At 37.0% G+C, this 7956-nt stretch overlaps 1 long non-coding RNA gene across 1 annotated transcript; it reads right to left on the reverse strand.

Annotated features, from left to right (window-relative positions):
- Positions 1–7133: 7133 nt before the first annotated feature.
- On the reverse strand, positions 7134–7514 carry LOC103492905 (uncharacterized). Its single transcript, XR_001763100.2, has 3 exons — positions 7473–7514; positions 7282–7345; positions 7134–7199 (listed from the first exon to the last, which is right to left on the reverse strand). It is a non-coding gene; the product is annotated as an uncharacterized LOC103492905 (long non-coding RNA).
- Between the last annotated feature and the right edge of the window lie 442 nt (positions 7515–7956).

The raw sequence follows: 7956 nt of genomic DNA on the forward strand, positions 1-7956 counted from the left end.
TTAATAAATAGAATACATGACGTTAAATACATGTTAAGTATACTATCTTACTTAATCAAATATATTATCTTACTTGACAGTTTTTTAGTGTTAACTATACAATTTTACTTGACGTGTAAATAGTGTCAAGTATACGATTTTATTTAACCTGCAAACACTATCAAGTATACATTTACTTGACACGTAAAATGTATCAAATATACAACCTTACTTGACACATAAAAAGCGTTAAGTGGGATGAATTACTTGACGTTAATATTGTGTCAAGTAAACGTATACTTGATGGTTTTTTAATGTCAAGTAAACATATACTTGACGATATTTTAATGTCAAGTAAACATCTATTGACAGTCAATTATTTGACGCTTTTAAAAACGTCAAATAAAGGTTTATTTGACACTGTATTAACGTCAAGTAATCCAATTCCTGTAGTAGTGATTAGAAGGACATAAATACATCTATAGTGAGCGAAGTGCAATTACGAGACTTTAGTGGAATGACAATATTGATTAGATCGATTTAAAAGGGTTTAGCCAGTTAATCTCGGATCGTTGGAGCCTATGATCTATAGGTCCATAAAGTTCTCTTGCTAACTTATATGGAATAATCTTAAAATAGTATGATAGAATTAGTCGAATTGTTCGAATTAGGTAAGGAGAAAGAAACCGACAAGTATATGTGATATAGCCATCGGTTATCAGTTTAGAGATAGATCTTTATGCTTAATGGGATTTAAATATTAAAAATATGATATAGCCACCAGTTATAATATTAGAGATAGAGTATATGTGATATAGTCGTCGGTTCATCTCTAAACCCCTCCTTGCGTATGTTAACCATATCCTTGCTACTTGCCCTCTCGGGTAGTTGGTGATATACACTGGCCAAGTAATAAAATAGTTCAATTAACGCGATAAGAGTTATAAGTAAAGCAACTTATCAAGAACTTATCGCAAGATTAAACTACAAATAACACATTGACAGATGAAAAGTAAAGAGATGAATGGATTGAAGAGTTATAAACATATAATATATTAAAGAATGCAGGCCTTCGGCCATTGTACAATATGAACAACATATATTACAAAAAATACAAAACTGGGAAAAAAAGAGAATGGAAAATGTTTACAAGTTAGGGGAAGTAGAAAATGGACTTCCTTTCCTTCAAACTCTAAGCTCTCACTCACAGCTTGGTCGGAGAAAAAGAAGATAACTTTTACTGACGGCGAAAAGGCTACTCCTTTCCGCCATTCTCTAGGTTTTGGTCTCTCCAAGCCTTATCGGTCCATTCAGACCTCGACCAAACACAATCATATGACTTTTTCATATAGCCAGCCTCACTTCTTGGTGGTGATGGATCCTTTATATAAGCAACTTTCGGCAAGAAACTTATATTCTTCTAATCATGTCGACATCAAAAGTTGCCATTGTCAAGTCAAATCACCCCCAGCTACTATTCTTGTCTTCTAGTAAGCTGTCCTCGCGTAATGATGAAGCTTCTTGCCTAGCATTTAATTTTGCCAGATGGACTATTCTCACGTAGCTCTTGCGCGATATCCTCTGCGATTCACTAATCTCTTCTTTTGCTTTTACCCTGCGTTAAGACACTAAAATACGGTAAAACGCACATGGATGCTTATGTAAAGTGCATTTCTAAATGCTTATGCTTTTTCAATATAATCATTGTGTTTTGATAGACTTCTTCTACATTTTGGCCTCGTTGTTCTATTAAAGAGGCTACAATAACTTGTATTTCTACAAGTTATCAGGCCCTGATCGCGTACCATCAAGATGATATAGACCCTATGACAAGGATACTGAGTGAAGAGATTCTTGATCATAGAATATATTCCGTGAAAGGAGTATGTGTGAGACCCTGACCCATAGAAAAGAAGTTCAGGTGAGAGAATCCTCGTTAAGAAGTCATTTTGTGTAACGCCCCGAAAATTTAAGGTAAAATTTCGTTCTCGTTTTATTTAAAAATGCAAGTTGATATAATAATAATATAATATTAATTATATTATTATTATTAATGTTTATTTTATTGGTTATAATATTAATATTATAAATATTATAATTATTAATATTTATTTTAATTGTTATAATATTAATATTATAAATATTATTATAAATTAATATTATAGAAATATTGTTATTTCTAAAACAATAAAATAAATTATTATTCATTTAATATTAATATATATATCATTATTGAATTTAAATTATTAATTTTATATAATTATTAAGGTTTATATATATATATATATATATATATATATATATATATATATATATATTATTTTTTTTAAAAAATAAAAACCCTAAAAACGCGCCGTCTCTCCTCTCTTCCCCCCCGAAAATTTTTCTCTCTTCTTCTCCGTTTCGCCAGCGCCGCCACCCGAACCATCCATTTCCTCTTCTTCCTCCATCGCTTTCTTCCTCGTTTCTGCATCGCCGCCGGTTCCTCCATCTCCGTCCGTGTGGTCGTCGTCTGCCTCGGCCACCGTCGTCCGCCGCGGCTCCCCTTCGTTTCGGATCTCCTCTCGGCTTCAATCGCCCGACGCCGCCGCACCACTCCGTTTCTCTTCCGCCTTCGTCTCCGCCACCATTCCCTCTCTTCTTCTCCGTCCCCGTTGTCGAACACCTCCCAGCGTCGTTTCGCCACCGCCGCCGTCGCCGGAAGAGAGAAAGTCCTCAAAACCGCGCTGCCCATTTTCTTTCGTCCAGACCCGACCCGGTTCCAACTGACCCGAGCCCCAAGCCGAGCGAGCCGCAAGCCGAGCCCCAAGCCGAGCGAGCGGCGAGCCGAGCCGCGAGCCGAGCGAGCCGCGAGCCGAGCCGCGAGCCGAGTAAGCCGAGCCGAGCCGAGTCCAAGCCGAGCCGAGCCGAGCCGAGCCGAGTCGAGCCGAGCCGAGCCGAGCCGAGCCAAGCCGAGCCGAGCCGAGCCGAGCCGAGCCGAGTCCAAGCCGAGCCGAGCCAAGCCACCTAAGCCTTCCTTCCTCCACTTCGGTTCACGGTGAGTCTTCGGTAAGGATTGTTCTGATGATTTCCCTAATGTTACCTCGTCCGATTTGAGTTTGAATGTTGAATTAAGATATGGCCCTACTTTTCTCCCTTGAAGGTAGTGCAGAGTTGACGCTTAAGTTCTCGGGTTCCGCGGCAGACCTGGTTGGGTTAGCTTCTTTTCCTTGGGTAAGTCAGCGGATGACCTTTTTAAAACAACTGCTACTAAAATCATCAACTAAAACTTTCGTGTTTCGTTAGGTAGATCTGTCGAGCGTGGTTTTCGATCGAGGGGCATAACCGAGTTTCAGGTAAGGGTTTTCCTACTACTGGACCCCGAGTCCAGGCTAAAACCGTAGTAATCCACAGGGGATTACACGTTAGTGACTGTGCTGAATATCTGTATGCGTGTTGACTGTTAAGTACTGATATTATATTTTGTCTGATGAAAATATACTGTGACTGCTATTTGTGGATTGAAATTATATGTTGATGGACCTTAAAGTTACGGTTTAGTATGTATCAAACACTGGTCTGGATGTGGTTCATGGAGTTTGGATGGGGAAGGACAGTGAGTCCGGTTTTGGTTGGTTAGTCGATGGGACCTAGGGTTTCCCTAGTTGGTGTGCGAATCGGTAATGCATAAAGCAACTGAGGGTGTGGATGTTTAAACCTATACTATCTGATTGACAAAGCCTATGGTGGGACTGTGATATGAATGTCGTTGGGATGTGGCTGATGTAGACAGTTTAGTTGGACTGAGGGGTAACGGTTAGCTTCATCTGTGGGGTAGTGTGCCTTACTGATATGTGCATCCTTCGGGAGCACTAGACTGATATGTGTATCCTTCGGGAACACTAGACTGATATGTGCATCCTTCGGGAGCACTAGACTGATATGTGTATCCTTCGGGAGCACTAGACTGATATGTGTATCCTTCGGGAGCACTAGACTGATATGTGTATCCTTCGGGAGCACTAGACTGATATGTGCATCCTTCGGGAGCACTAGACTGATATGTGCATCCTTCGGGAGCACTAGACTAATATGTGCGTTCTACGGAACCACTAGACTGTTATGTAGGGTACCCCCGAATAGGAAGTTAACTGTTGTTCCCTAACGGGCCCAGAGTGGGTCCCTTACTGGGTATGTTTATACTCACCCTTTCCTTTCTTTAACTTTTCAGGTAGGGGTACAGCGAGGGGCAGACCGACGAGAGGCAGGAAGGATGCGTGAAGGCCATATGGACGCGTCTGATTTTCTTTCGTTTCCGCTATGTATTTTGTCAGAATATTTTGACTGTGATTTTAGACTGGTGACTTGACATTTTTATTTTGTGATTTTTTTTTATTATTTAAAATAGGGCCCGAAACTGTCTTTTGTAAGGTTTATAATGTTTTAATGAATCGTATCTGGTCCGTTTTAAATTTTATGTTGAATGGTCGAGTTTTGGTATTTGGTAGTGACCTCAGCTTAGTCCGGAAAAGTTGGGTCGTTACATTTTGGATAGTAGTATAGGACATCCCACGAAGAAACATGCAAAAGGTAAGAAGGTGACACAAAAAGAAATACTTAAGTACCATCACGAGAAGGCAAGGGATGTGATAAGGAGAAGCTGACGAGGAAGAAGCATACGTTAAACGCTAATAGTTAGGCGAGTAGAATAGATTGCGAGAAGAAATGCCTATGCTAAAGGAAGGAAGGGAGGAAGTGTGTTGTCATAATGACTTGATCACTCACTGAGAGGAAGTAAATGTTTGCTGCTTCCCAAGAAGATAGGAGGGTCGGGCAATTAAAGAGTTTGGCTTCCCAGAAGAGATAAGGTGTGCGTCTCAAGGGAAAAGTCCAATTGCCACTGATAGGTAGCCCACATGTCGAGTTTGGGTTGGCTACATGGCATAGGGAGTCGGTAAGGAGATACGTGTAAAGTTTTGAAGAGACCCTTGGATATGGGAGGTCACTATAAAAAGGATCAAAGGCCAAAAAGGAAAAGGGAGTGTTTGTCTAGAAGAGTTAGATTTTCAGATAAAGGTGAAAGAAGGGAGATCTCGAATCATAGATAGCTGGTCGAGGAAATCATTAGGTGGGAAGAGACATCCAAAAGCAGATAAGGGAGGAGTCGAGGCTAAGTATATTAGTGAGTGAAAAACAAGTTTCCAATGATATTTTTCTAAAATTTTCCATTTATGTTTAAAATCTTTTCTTTGTTTGTATATGAGTTATTATATGGAAGATTCTTCCAAATCCAAGTGAGTATCTCTGTAAATATTGTTCTCTTTGAGTAGCTATCGTAAGTAGAATATTTGTGAATTCTGGCCAAAGAAAGAGACATTTACGAACATAGTCCATAAATAGTTAGTATATGTGAATCTTTCGTTAATGGGAGAAATGTTTGCGAATGTCTTCCATGATTAGTTAGTGACGTGATTATAAACGTGATATGTGAGAAGTGCGTTCTGTTGATGAGAATACCCTAACGTTGATTATATTATGTCACTAGAAGAAATCTGACCTTTAATGTCGGTTGGGCTTTAATGTCGGTTTAAAAACGACATTAAAGGCCTCTTTAATGTCGGTTTATCAGTTTTCAACCGACATCTTTGATAGTGTTATTGAAGCCCTTTAATGTCGGTTGAACTTTGATGTCGGTTTAAAACCGACATTAAAGCCTAGTTTTTGGATTCATTTTTACAAATTTATTTTTATTTAATTGTTACGTTATTGTCCTATAGATCGACATTGGGTCAATATAGATAAATATGTTTTTCACACGCCAAGAAATCAATGTAATTCATATTATTTTAGAAACTATAATATTTGTCTTTTACATTTGAATACACAAAATAAAATTTTAATATTATGTTTATATATACATTCTACAACAGTACATGAAAAAAGATCCTAATACAAGAATTAAATAATTAAAAATCCAAAACGCCTTCTCCGTCTTCAATTTTCAACGGTCGCTTAGCCATCTCTGCACAATACTTAGCTTTCAACCCGATATGACTTCAATTATCTACAAACAATATCCAAATAAACCATTTATATAGAATAACAAAGTTGTTTGAAGCACTAAAATTGCAGAGAAGGATGAAAAGTTCTCAAGATTTTATATCAACACCCCAATCCACATAACTCTCTTCAGTCTACCCCATTCATCAGGCTTTCCTAAATCTCTTCAATCTAATAATAGAAATATTACATAGATGCAATCATATACAATCCTTTTTCCAAAAAAAAAAAAAAAAAAAAACATTTTATGTGGCAACCTATGAATTCTTGTAATTGATTAGCTCATAATATTGCCCGCCAAATGAATAATCCACATTTTTTTACATAACATTATTATGAAAACCAATATCAATCTATAAAGAAATAAGCAACATCAACACAATAAGCTGAAAAGTAAAGCAATCATATTTGTATACCTTGGGTGTGGAGAACCCTTGATTGGCTTTTGGCCATATTTCCTCCATGAATAATCATCATATCTACTAGCTTGTTACTAATTGTGGACACCTTAATCGACTGCTTCATTCTATGCTTCACTCTAGTGTTATTAAAGGCCTTTCCCTTTCCTACCATTGCATTTCATAACAAAAATATCAACACAAAATACACAATCAACAACCAACAATCCATTTGAAGCATCATTTAATCTTTAGAATTGCAGAAACAAATATGCATTTCACACCAAACACTTTTTAAGGAATTGTTCTCATTTACAAGAGAATTATAGAAACAAATATGTATTTTTTTTTTTCAAAGAATAAACTGACCCACAGAAGTATCTCCGTCCCTTAGCAAAGAGTTACTCATACATTCAACAAAACAACATAGTGTAAAGGTAACTATGATTAGAGAGGAGAGAATTAGAGATCATGGTAATTAGAGAGGAGAGAGCAAAATAAGAACAAAATAGCACTTTCTGAGCATTACAATATTTAAGAGCACCAATAATTTACCTTATGTACATCCTCTAAGAACAGGCTCTAAATTTTCCAATGGTATCTATATACAAAAAAATTAACAAAAGCAATAAAGAAAATTAGAAAATTAAAAGCTTACAACATATGGTTTTTCTACAACAGCTCAAGATATAAACTACCCAGTAAATATTAACAGACCCTTGTTTTATCACGTATGACAAACATTAGTGTTGTTTTATGTGGACTGAACAATCTCATCATGACCTGCATACAACAACAACTAAAATTTATTAAATTAATACTATAAAAGATACACCATGACCCCCAACTAGATTAAAGGGAATACCTGAAATACAGTTTTGAGGAGAGGCTTATTTGCAGCCTGCTCACGGCCAATATCGTGACACCACCTAAATTAAATTATAACAACTTCTTAAACAAGACAGTGTAGAAACAATAAATTTAGAAGAAAATCAAACTGAAACACATGTTACAAGATAAAATAAATATTTGAAAAACAAAACTAATGGCACTCACATATTTATTAGCACTATATCTTACACGGCAAGCGCAAAGAGGTACTTTGCTTCTCAAATGCAGTGTCGTCCTTAAAAAGAATGTGACAAAAGCAAATTAAGAAAAAACCAAAGTATACATCTTAGCTTGATATGATACAAAAATATAAGTATGTTCGCATAAATACATACATAAGCATACATACATACACACACACACATATCCTTACATACACACACATACAGATATACATACACATACGTGTATCTGCAAAAAGAAGCATGCAATGATATACTGAATTCAAAACATTGACAAACACATTTGTGGAAAATTAAAAAATAAATAAATAATAAAAAAGCAAAAATAAATGAAAGTACAAGCAAAAGAAACACATGAAAACCAAAAAGGGCATAGCAATGCACCTCTCCTCGCTCTCTTCCATCAGTTCCTTCCAAATCCATCATAAGTGTACAAGGCTCGATGTCGGCGCATCAAGCCAACCATA

The sequence above is a fragment of the Cucumis melo genome, chromosome 7 (assembly GCF_025177605.1).
Source record: "Cucumis melo cultivar AY chromosome 7, USDA_Cmelo_AY_1.0, whole genome shotgun sequence".
Classification (NCBI taxonomy): Eukaryota; Viridiplantae; Streptophyta; class Magnoliopsida; order Cucurbitales; family Cucurbitaceae; genus Cucumis; species Cucumis melo.